Here is a 12,784-nt window from a genome sequence, read left to right on the forward strand (position 1 = left end):
GAAAATATGCATGCACCACCCGGGAGGACCCAGAAGCCGCGCGGTAGGGTGTGCCATGACTCGGCACAGAGGGAAAATGTGCGTGTAAAAATATATTGTACTACCTAGGGTTCGACCTTGGGACCCAGCCAGTCAGTCAAAAACACCCCACTAGCCACACAACTTCATCATGCTAACCTGGAATGGAGGATAGGTGTGGTTAGCACCATCTCGACCATCCACAACGTATCTTGTTCTAGGCGATTCATCTAATTTTCCAAGCATTTTTAGTTATAATAACACCACGGCAAGCTCGCACCGCTCTTCGTGTGTGCCCGTGCGTCTAAAGGTTGTACTAGATGGAGAGGAGAGAGAGAGATCGCAGACATGGGACCCACCAGTAAGTGAGTTAATGTTTATGCACGTGTTGACGAGCCATCCCTCTACTCTACTCAACGTAATACTGTATAAAATCAAAGAAATGAAGATCGATAGATACATGAAGTATGTGTGGGGGGGTCGATGGAGATACCTAAACAGAACATTTGCATGTACATAGTACTAGACTTAATATCCATGTTTCAGTTTACCATTGCGTTTTAAATATTTAATTGAGGACCATGCATGGCTTACATTTTATTTTTGAATTCGTGTCATACATGCATGGTCTGGAAAAATAGATGCACTATACTTACTGGATTGTTGTTGTATTTGTATGTGTGTGTGGGCATACGCTTGAATACATACAAAGTTTTCTCACCACCATAGCATTCATATTTTAAATTTGAAATTACAATGAAAAACTTATTGTGGACACCATGAAATGCGAAATCCACGTTGAGATTACTATATCACAAACTCACTCTAATTCAAGAACTCATCATGAATCAATTACCGTGCCTTTTGGAATGACCAGTTATTTGCAAGGAAAATACGGGCATTGTAATACATATAGATTCATTCAACAATTTTAAAAAAGATTCCTTTCGCACTCTCGAATGGTAGCACCCGACGGCGTACTAGCCGACCCGGGCTTGTGTCCTGCTGGTGGCGTGTGTGGTGCGCACATTAGCTAACCCCAACAAAAAGAACTGTGATATTAAACTTCGCGCCTCCACTCGAGCCTCCGCGTTTCGAGTCGAAATATCTAGCGGCCAGTATTACAGCCCTAGGAAATTCCCCACATGTCCCCGGTCCATAATGACTATCGATGAACAATGAAGGGATGCTTTAGTAACCACCCACGTTACCTACCATGCCGAGCACGGTTCGATTCCCTCGGTCGTCGTTACCCAAGGTCGCCCGTCAACTCCATTGCCTAGTACTAATTATAGTACTACACCAGGATGATCGCAGAATGGAGCTCCATTTCTACTATATCAGGCAATGCATAGGTACGGAGGGATTATCCTTTTACTCTGCATATATAACTTATCTAAAGTCCAAATCCTTTCTTAAGAAATATTAACATCTAAACAGTAAAGATGTATCGCTTGAAAATTTATTTCATGATGCAGGTTATGATATTGTTTCGAATCCTGGATTTTAAATTCCAGAAAACCGAAACAGACCTAAAATTCGTGAAACTGTGCATGGTCTCGTGATATGGCACAAACAGGTATCATAATTGCTTTCAATTTGAGACAAGTTGCTTATGAAAAGTTGCACAAACGAAGAGCCAGAGTATTTTGGAACAAAGACGTGTCACGTTAACGCGAACGGTTTCACTACTCAAACCATGGGCGTTTGACCTACGTGCCGCCACGAGTCCCGATTCTCATCGGCAGGTGCCGTCCGAGTAAGCGTGTGAGTCGACAGGAGGCATGCGAGCAGACTACTGCGTCGGCTGACCGGGAGGCGTGCGACCAGGCCGCTGCGTAGGCTCACTGGGAGGCAAGCCCTTTGACCAGGCTCCGCCGCACACCTTCCTCCCAATTGCCCCCACTTTTAATGGCGCCGACGCCGTAGTTTAAATCACCGCCGCACTCCCCGGTCTCACTACAATCTTCTCTCTTCCTCTCCGATTCTCCTGCCGTCTACCTCCAACCAGCTTGATCTCACTGTACGCCATGCCGCATCACGATGGGATGCTCTTAGTCTTCTAGTTTGCGGAGGAAGACACTCAGTCGGAGTCTCAAGAACATAATGCACTTTGGGACGAGCTTGAACTGGCCTTGCGGGAAGATGTCGCACCTGTCCCCGCACCCATTCCAGCTCCCGTCGCCCCCACTATGCCAACACCCATCCCCGTGGCATTGATGGGCGGGGAGCCGCACATTGTCGTTGAGCTTGAAGCCACAGGGTTCCACGAGGTCCCCGCTGACTTTCACGCGCCCGTGCACCTGCCAGCGCATGCGCCTGCGTGTGCTATGATGTGCGCGCCCGTGCCCGTGCTTGTGCATACGAATGTCTCCGATGCGCCATTGCCAGCGCATGTCCTCACGCCAGTGCCAGTGCCCCCATCAGCGGCATGGATCACCAGCGTCGACCGCTTCCTTGTACCAATGTCAGTCGCCACCTCCCGCCAGTTGACTGGATCCTGGAGACCTAAGTTCAGAACATTCTGGCCTTCCTTGAAGCTAGGGCCAACATACAGGAGTATGCCAACAACGGTGCAAGATGCTGTTGTCGCCGCTGGTCAGTGGCCCAACGTCACACAAAGCATGGCAGAGGAGCCGCCTCCGTCGGCACCGCGTTATCTAAATTTGCCATGAAAAACGTCGGATTGCCATGCTTAAAATCCAAATGTTTGGGATATCATTTCCGTTTATTTTTGTTCGATCGTGGTATGAATGTAAAAGTCACAGTCAGACTGAATGAAATTTATGGTTTGATCGATTGAATGTTTTGCTAGAGCCGTATCAAATTAACTATAAAAATTCATAAAATATAAAAAGTTATCCACACGTTTAATTATTAGTAGACAAATAGTACTACTACTAGCCTAACTTGTCTGTCACGGTCACTTTTGTTCCTAAACTTATTACATATAGTACTACTAGTACGTGAAACTGATGCCGTAACTTGTGAACGAGTCCAGATACGGTCAACGGCAACACCACCCGCACGTTCTTCGAATTTGACCGTGCGTCTAAACGTAGAAGGGGAGGAGAGAGAGCAGACGTGGGACCCACCAGTAAGCGAAGGGGAATAGTACGTGCTGATGAGTCGGTCCCACTAATCTACTAAAACTAATATAAAAACATGTTATCCATTAAATAGGCTGTGGTAATATAAACACAGTATATCAACGAAGGGGAGTACAACAAACGTTGCTACTATGTTGCCTATTGACGTGCGTCTGGAAGGCCCTGGTCGCATGTTCGATCCTCGTCCTTTTTCATTTTTAATTTATATATGGGTCCATATTTGTTCCATGATAGGTGGGGCCCCAGGTGTGTAGTTTGTAGCACTTTAATTTCTAGTCGAAATTTGTTCCATTACAGGTGGACTACCGGTGTGTAGTTTGTAGCTTATTTGTAATTATTAAAGAGAACACCAAAGTTTTTTGCAAAAATACCATGATGCGACATGGAAGGTGACAAAGGGCGTGCGAGAGAGTGGTGACCGAGCCAGAGGGAAATCAATTGGGGGAGGGGCGGGGGTTGCAACAGTGTTTGGAGTAGTTGTGGTCCAAATGCTACAAAAAATATAATCTAAACCCACTGGAATAAATGCCTTCACAAATAAATCCAAGGGTGGAGTCCCCCTCGCAGTATAAATAGCTCCGGCTCTTCGAGGGATGGAGATGTAGCTTCAATGTGTGGAAGAGACGGCGTGAGAAAGTGAGGTCAATCGAGACATAGATAGATAGAGAGACAAAGTGAGTGTGGCCCGACATTTGTTAAAAAGATATATATGATCTGGAGAGATATTGTCTGGTTGAGCTTTTGTGAAGGGTGATGGCTGTAAGAGAGAGCTTAAGAGATGATCCAGTCATAGACAGGTAGATATATCATTTGTGTGTGGGAGGAAGCAAGGTCGATCGATAAATGGATAGAGAGAGAGAGAGAGAGAGAGATTTAGCGAGTGTAGGTCGTCATGCGGTCAAAAGAGTGAGACGGGTTGGAGAGAGTGACCTAGATAGACAATGTGCGTGAGAGAGTATCACTACTCTTATAAAAAACAGAGTTGGTGATGATGGTGTGCCTGCCATCCTGCAATATAGGTCGTTCGATCTATATCTGATGGATGGGAAGGAAACTATGACAATGTTGCAAAAAGATACCCGCATCCCTCTCCACATTTGCAGATAAGGCCTTCCCTCGCTCATCCTTATCTCCCATAAGATAAACTATTCATATAAATGCATCTTGATGTTCTGTGCAACGCACGGGCATCTTGCTAGTACAATATGGATATGTCGAATTGGGACCAAACATGGAGATATACCGTTTGTGTGTGAGAAAGAGCGAGGTCAATTGAGACATACATAAAGAGAGAGATTGAGCGAGCATGGGCCGCCATGAGGTCGAAAGAGTGGGACAACTTGGAGAGACTAACCTAGATAGATAATCTACGCGAGTATAGAGGGTGTCGATCGAGGCCCGGACAGGGAGATATATTGTTTGTGTGTGAGAGAAAGCGAGGTTAATCGAGACTTAGATAGATAGAGAGAGAGATTGAGCGAGTGTGGGCCGTCGTGCGGAAGAAAGAGTGAGATGGTCTCGAAAGAGTGACCTAGATAGACAATGTGCATGCGTGCGCACGAGAGGGAGGGGTCCATATAGGCAATGAATGTATCTAGCGAGAGAGAGAGAGAGAGAGAGAGAGAGAGAGAGAGGTCATCATGGAGTGCAATGGCGGGTGTGTGAGAGAGATACATTTGTTGACAGAGTGGAAAAAGGGGGTTGTGTATTTGAGAGAGTTAGAGATCGAAACATGGAGAGAAAGAATGAGCGTGTGTCGGAAACCAATAGCTTTGTAAGGTGGTTAGGATAGGAAGATTGATCGATAGAGAAAGTATGTAGCATGTGTGACGGGGGGGGGGGCTAAAAACAACATTTGAATGTAGATTGTACTAGACTTAATATTGACGTTTCGATTTTAGTGTACATTGTAAGATTTGAATTGAGGACCATGCATATGGCTTTCGTGATTATTTCGAATTCGTGACATACTAGGTTTGCAAAAGTCGATATTGACTCGATTGTTGTGGTATTTCATATGTGTGTGGTCATATGCTTGAATCCATCCAAAGTTTTCTCACTAGCATAGTGTTCATCTTATACATATGAATTTGAATTAAGAAAGTAGCATGGATACCGTAAAATGCTAAATCCATGTTAGAATTGGAGATCGCTATGTGACAAACACAGTCTAATTCAAAGAACACTTCATTAATTAATTTATAATATCTCGTTTCCAAGGACTAATTATTTGCAAGGAAAACACGGGCATGGTAATACATACATATTCGTTTGCCAATGAAAGAAGATTCATTTGCATTCTCAATGTAGGTGCACCAGGCAGACCAGGATCATGTCGTGGTGGTCGCATGTGTCGAATGGACACTAGTACCCACCCCTCCCTTCCCCCACCCCCACCCCGCCCCCCAAAAAAGAAGGACGGCAAAAAAAGTCCACGCTTCCATGTTTCGGATTGAAATATCTGGCGGCCCCAATACCAGCCCTGCAAAATCTCCCTTCTCCCCCGTCCCCTCCGCACCCAGAGCGCTGAAATCCCTAATTCACTGCCAACCCAAGCAAAATTCGAATCACCCCTCGTCTCGTCTATTTCCCCAGCTCTATGTCGGACGATAACAACGAAGACGATGGTCGCGCTTCACCAGCACAATGGAGTTGCCTCATCTACGCCCTCGTCCACCACACCGGGTGGTCCACCGACAACATCGGCCGCCGCAGCCGACGTGCCTCACAGACATCGACTTCCACTACATCAGGTGCGCTTCACCGATGCCATCACCCACCTCACCGGTGCTACTTCACCGAGCACATCGTTGACCTCCACCCCCCGAGGCCTTTGGTGCTTCACCGCATCGTAGCGCTCTGCTACCGCTCAAGATCTACATCCGTACGCGGCCAGCCAATGCCAGCACATCACCCTAAATGGCTCTGAAGTGACCCGCACTCTAGGCGAGCATGCCCAAATGCAGGCCCGAACTAGATGTCCACATATCACCCCCATGTGCATTGTTCCGACGATGTTTGGATATCCTTTTACTGCTCTCTTATTTTATAGGCCTATGCAACTCTGACTTTAACTCTTACTTCTTCTGGAGATATCATCTGAAACAAGCAAAACCATTTTTTAGCGAAGCATGACGGTGCTACGGGATCTGGTACACATATTGCATGCCGGTATAACCTTGTAAGTACCTATCCTCCGGTACAACAACAATGTTGATTCCTCTCATTTGATCAACCATTCGTCGTGCCAAAAATGCAGAGGGGGTGCAAGGAGCACAGGGCCTACACATCCAAGCAAGTGGTAACATGGACCCGTACATGGAACATCCCAAGTGCAAGCAGAGCTGCAGTGAGCCTATACAACGAGCTAGCGTAAGTCCCTGCATTTCATTTAATTTGTACTGCCCTGCTTGTATGATTTGTGTGCAGTGGAGGATCCATGAATTCAAGTTACCAGGGGCGAAAATTTAACTTAAAAAATACGAAGACACTTGCACTCCGGAAATCAACATAACTTGAAAAATGTGAAGCTGCATGCACTTTGAAACCATCTAATGATCCAAAGTAGTTCCAAATTATCTTTTCTTTTCCCTAATAATAAAGCACGGGCTAAGTCTGTCTGATTCACCGTCGCGATGTTTCTACGAAAAGGTGCCTGTATTTTTTATATTCAACCCGCAGTCCTCATTGTAAGTCAGCATGAATCGGTATCGACGAGAAAAAAGAAAAAAAGATAGCCCAGCCACCCGCACGACCATGCCCCCTCGATCCAATCTCGACGAGTGAGCATCCGGTGCTATCGAGGCTTAAATGCTACCGTGATACGGGCATCTAGGCCGTCGGATTCTTAGATCAGACGGCATCCGGAAGTTGTTGGATCTGCTGGACCTATGCGCAATTTTTTGACTCCTCGTAGGATTTTTTGCAAATGTTGCAAAGTTATTAAGAGCCGTCAGATCTGAGAATCCAATGGCCCAGGAGCTTGTATATGGTAGCACCTAAAGCTTAAAGCTTAGTAGCACTAGATATTTTCCCGCCGCGCGCGGCCCGCCCCCGCTGCCGCCACCTCCTGCCCTGCACCGCGCCGCCCGCCCCCACCCTCCCGCCGCAGCTGTCCGAGGTAGACTGGATCCGCGGCGAGAGGCAGGTTCTGGCAGCGGAGGGTCGATCGATGGGGCGACCTGCGGGTGAGCGGCGGCGGCGGGGCTGAATCTAGTCGATGGGGTCTACCTGGCGGATGAGTTTGGCAGCCCGGCAGCAGTAGCGCTCCGTCCACACCCCGCGCTGGACCGGCAGCAGCGTCGCTCCCTCCATCCTCACCCCGTGCTGGACCGGCAGCAGCAGAACGGATGAATTCTACCTCCTGCTCAGCCACGAAGGGCTCCACCCCAGGCCTTAAATCGTCCCCATCGAGAGTATGTTCTAATATGTGTGCTCAAGTTTGTCTTCTTGATTTCCCCCTGAAATCAGAACGCAAGTGGTAATAGTAGTTAGTACTAATTTCTAGGGTTGCAGTGATTCATCGTTCTAGCAGGCCCTTGTTTTCAGCTCAATATAATGGTCAGTTTATGAATGGAATTGATTTTCATATTAATTGTTCTGTGTCTCCGACTCTCGAGATACTTTTTTAGTTTCAATGACGCCAACAAACTGAGCATGGAAAGAAGTACTCATCTTAATTGTGGATGTCTGACTCTCGTACCATTCTGAATTTGTACACCAGCAGTTGATATGGGTGTTGAAAAATGATCAATTAACACCTTCATTTTTGGGGATTGTTTATGGAACAGTATGGACGGCGGCGAAGCTGCAACTCGGGTGGCGCCATGGCTCCCTGTGCAGAGAAAACGAGACGAGGGGGAGATCAGGGAGGAGCAGCAGGAGGAGTGAAGGAAAAAGAAGGCGGTGGAGAAGGCCTTGCTCGCCGGAGAGCTCAACTTGCATTGACGAACTCCAAGGCGCATGTTCTGGCAACAGAGGGCTGGATCCGGTCGACGGGAAGACCTGTAGGCGAGCGGCAGCGACGGTTTGGGACGGTCGCGAAGCTGCAACTCGGGCAGCGCCATGGCTCCCTAAGCAGAGAAAACGAGACGAGGGGGAGGTCAGGGAGGAGCAGCAGGACGAGTGAAGGAAAAGAAGGCGGTGGAGAAGGCGAGGAACTCCGAGGCGGCGGCGCCCGCTGTAGCAGGAGGTGGGTCGGGTGCACCGACATGATAGCTGTGCTTGGTGGGAACTGATTGCGGGCATGGGAACCGTGGATCGACCCCCACGTACACAGGTGCTATACATTTTTTCGTATGCCTCTTCTAGATTTCGTTTTGAGCTGATGGGTGCGAGATGTGGCATCATGTCTCGGCTCTACAAAATCCATGGCTGAAGTGCGTGTCCCAGGGTCACAGTCTCCATTATTTCTTCAGTTCCTCGCTTCCCGCTTGTTTCAAGAACAAAAACATTCAGTGAGGAAGACCAGTAACAGATTTGGATGTTGTATGCACCTTCATCTTGCAGTCCAATTACTTGGACTGTTTGCGACAAATTCGTTTGTTTTTAACTGTACTACAGTTATATAGCAGGATAAGGATACATGCTTGTACTGCCTCTATCACAAATTGCACATGAGTTGATTCATACAGCTAGCAATCAATCGCTCTGAAGGTATTGCTCTTTTATTTTACTTCACTAATTCATAAGAATTATTTTTCTCTTGCCAGCTTGAGCTTCAGCAGCGTCTTGCCTTGTATTATGTTGGTGTGGACATGCTGGAGGTTGTATGGACAAACAATTGTGTCCATTATTGGTTTGAAATTTGTTGATTGATTCACTTTTCTTCTCCAAAATTGTCCGATAAGCACACAGTTTATAGAACTAAACACGTTGAACTCCTTTGACCTTTCCTAATACGAACTCCCATCTCAACACCTAGCCTACAAAATATGCTAGCCTACTCCCTCTGTCTCTCTGTTCTTGGACCCCCTTCTAGATGTGCATATGTGTTTTCAATGGCTTGCACAGGCGCGGCCATGCAACTGCAGTTTACTTGTTTGAATTATATATATCCTGTCTATAAATTTGTTTTGATTGGGTTTTCTCTTATGTATGAGTGCACCATCCGCCGTTTAAATAATTGGATCTTCTAACTCCTTGGGATAATTTGCATCTTTATTTGTGCTAATTGGAAAGGTGCATGAACAATGATTTATCTATGGTTTTTTCTTACTGGAAAGGCCTTTTCAATTTTAAAAACCTACTGATTTGATGAATAGAAAAGGTCTACTGCTATATGGTTCCGCTCTACATCTCTGTCCTTAATTGGCTGAATGTGTGCATTAGTGATTGAGACCAGTGCTATATGGTTCCACTCTACATCCCAGAACTGAAGGTGATGTTGATCAAGTATTTTGCATCAGTCATCAAGTACTATTTATTAATTCTGTATGTTTTTTGGTACATGATCTGTAAGCTCTAAACAAGTGAATGCCTAAAAGGGTCACGATGTTGCTTTTCCATGCCCTTCAGTTTTTTCAGTTGAGTTGGCTACCTGAATTTCCATTATGTTAATTTCTTTCCCTGTGCAATTTCTCACTGGTGTTCATGTAATTACCCTGCAGCCCTTCTTAGCAGTAAATAGAAGTGATAGAAGTAAACCAAGCAGGCTTCTATTTAACTACAGTTTTACGTAGTAGCCTCTGAATTTGTACTTATTTAATTGACTGTTTTGGTGTTAAGATCCAATAGCCCGCTGTTAGTTAATGCTCTATTTATGTTTTCTTCTAAGAAAACTAATGTAGTATTCCAGCAAAAACAATGACTCATCGTCTCCGGGTCACACCACAAAATTTGACCGGTCCTAGCAAAAAAAAAAAAGAACAGTTCTAGCAAAAAAATCGTTGTCGTGGTCACAGGTACTATATGATTCCACTATGCGTATTTGTAGTTTTTTGCCTGAAGGTGTGCATTAGTGGTTGGCCTCGATCAAAAATTACTTTTATTATTCCTTCTTGGTTTTAGACAATAACAGTAGAGAATCTAAAACCCTCTACTGTAGCAGTACCTGTACTAGAGCAACTCTTCAGTGAAGAAACATACAGTAAGTTTTCATATTATACCAGTTAGAAGAAATTTGGTACAGGAATTGCAACAGTCTTGATCAAGTATTTTCTTTATTCCTTCTTGGTTCAACTTTGTAATAATCTTGAATATGGTTTGAACAATATTACCGGAACATTTAACTATCTTTTTTTATCATTGCAGAAAATGGATGACAACACTAAATTGACCATTGTTCAGGATTTTGATAAACGGGCTTTAAAAAAAGAGTATGGAGTCCAGTGTTTTGGAGCAATCACCCGCGTCACCAATCATCTCAACATGTCTCTGAATGTTTTGAATCGATGGTTCCTGAGTTAGATGATCAGACAAATAGTGATCCATTGCCAACACCCCGGTCGCCAACCAGCTCGAAATTATCTCTGAATGATGAATTGCCCCTGAGTGAAGGAAATATTTCACTAGATGATATCTTAGGGAACTACATAGGTTTAGACAATACTAATGCTTTGCTTTCTGTACAAGATCTCAGTTAAAAGAATATATATACTGCTTCTGATGCATAGCATACCCAAAAATCTGTTAAATGTTGGTAATTACCTTTGAGAGAGATACTGTGGCTTTAAGTTATTTTTCTATTTAAATTCACATAGGCAAAGCTACAACTTTCTTTGATCCATGGTACTGTTGCTATGCCAAGATTTGATGATAATTCTTATTCTTGGATGTTGAACCTGCCACCGGATCTGGCCTCCCTAACTCTGACGTGCTGATTGCTGTTGTGTGTTGGCTTGATCTAGCTTCAATTAGATAAAAAAGATAACCACGTAATATATACTATATTATTATTTTGCGGGGAATACCCACACAATATTTTGTTCCAAATATTGACTATCTCACGCCGGCAGAGTGGTGCTTTCGGTCGTGCGTGTACCCGCGCATAACTCTAGCTTTAGAAAATTGACCCCAAATTGGACAAACCCCAGACGACCTTAAAGGAAATCCTATCAAGTAAAGGAAGTGCATACTTTAGATCAAAAGGACGGTAAGCAAAGGCCAGAGCTTTACGGGTGTTTATAAGCTTTGATCAGGAAAAAATACCAGTACATCTTGCCGGTACATGCTAATTATTCTCATGCTCATAATTTTATTTGAAAAAATTAACCATGATTTGATAGAAGGGAGAATTACATTTTTACCCCTAGTTGGTTCCTACCCACGGGTTTTGCCCTTACTTTTCGAGCTTGCTCAGTTTTGCCCTTACTTTTTCCATCGAGGTCCCTCGAGTGCCCTTTGATCGTTTGACCAAAACTTTGAAAATTCATAACTAATTCATATGAACTCAGAAAAATGCAAATAAGATATCAAAATGTTCAGATAAACATTACCTTTCTGGGCATATCATTTGCATTCAGGATAAAAGCATCGTTTAAACTACACGAGGTAATTAATGTTATTAACATTATTAAAAATAAATAGGTATAAACAATATTTTTTTTGTGAATAAAAATTATATGCAAATGTAGGTGATGTTTTCTGAGCATCCTGATACCTTATTTGCATTTTCCTGAGTTCATATCAACTTGTTATGAAGTTTCCAAATAATGGTCAAAGTCGTTAGAACATTCATAACAAGTTGATATAAACTCAGAAAAATGCAAATAAGTTATCAGGATGTTTAGAAAACATCACCTACATTTGCATGTAATTTTTATTCATGAAAAAAAATATTGTTTATACCTATTTATTTTTAATAATGTTAATAAAATTAATTACCTCGGGTAGTTTAAATGATGCTTTTGTCCTAAATGCAAATGATATTCCATAAAGGTAATGTTTATCTGAACATTTTCATATCTTATTTGCATTTTTCTGAGTTCGTATGATTTAGATATGAATTTTTAAAGTTTTGGTCAAACAGTCAAAGGGCATTCGAGGGACCTCGATGAAAAAAGTAAGGGCAAAACTGAGCAAGCTCGAAAATTAAGGGCAAAACCCGTGGGTAGGAACCAACTAGGGGTAAAAATGCAATTGTCCCTTGATAGAACTTCCTCTCAGCAATACCCACGCTTGTCGAACATGTATCAAACACAGACCATCAGACTCAAACAATTTCATAAAAGATGCCTATTTTAGTGAATGTAGTGCGTGCTCAAACTTTTATTTCTTAAAGATAAACCAAACAATATATTACATATCTATATGTATTCTCAGTCTTGTCAATCTCAGTATCAAAACCACAAAAGTGCACATGTTGTTACAAAAATAGAAATAAGAAACATACTAAACAAAAGTGTAACCTTATTTCTGACGTTTCCTAAAATTGGATATAAGAAGTCTTGCGTATGTTTCAAAATTTTGGCTTGCACTAATAAACCACTAGATGATGTAAGCACCAAAAAACACAAAATACAACATGGTGGACAAGGACTATTAACATGGACTGTACCTGCTTGAATTATTCGTTCTCTGGCCGAAAATATCCAAGTCTAATTGCACCTATAACTAGTGCGCAAACTGCATATCAATATATCTATCTTGCACAAGTATGCCAATAGTTTGAAACAAAAGATTAGAAAATTATTTATGCTAGGTTGTCATGATACAGG

General features: G+C 43.6%; 1 long non-coding RNA gene across 1 annotated transcript; it reads left to right on the forward strand.

The window, feature by feature from the left end:
• Window positions 1-7,138: 7,138 nt before the first annotated feature.
• On the forward strand, window positions 7,139-10,908 carry LOC123111499 (uncharacterized). Its single transcript, XR_006454499.1, has 2 exons — window positions 7,139-7,543; window positions 7,919-10,908. It is a non-coding gene; the product is annotated as an uncharacterized lncRNA (long non-coding RNA).
• Window positions 10,909-12,784: the final 1,876 nt, after the last annotated feature.

Source organism: Triticum aestivum, chromosome 5B (genome assembly GCF_018294505.1).
Source record: "Triticum aestivum cultivar Chinese Spring chromosome 5B, IWGSC CS RefSeq v2.1, whole genome shotgun sequence".
Classification (NCBI taxonomy): Eukaryota; Viridiplantae; Streptophyta; class Magnoliopsida; order Poales; family Poaceae; genus Triticum; species Triticum aestivum.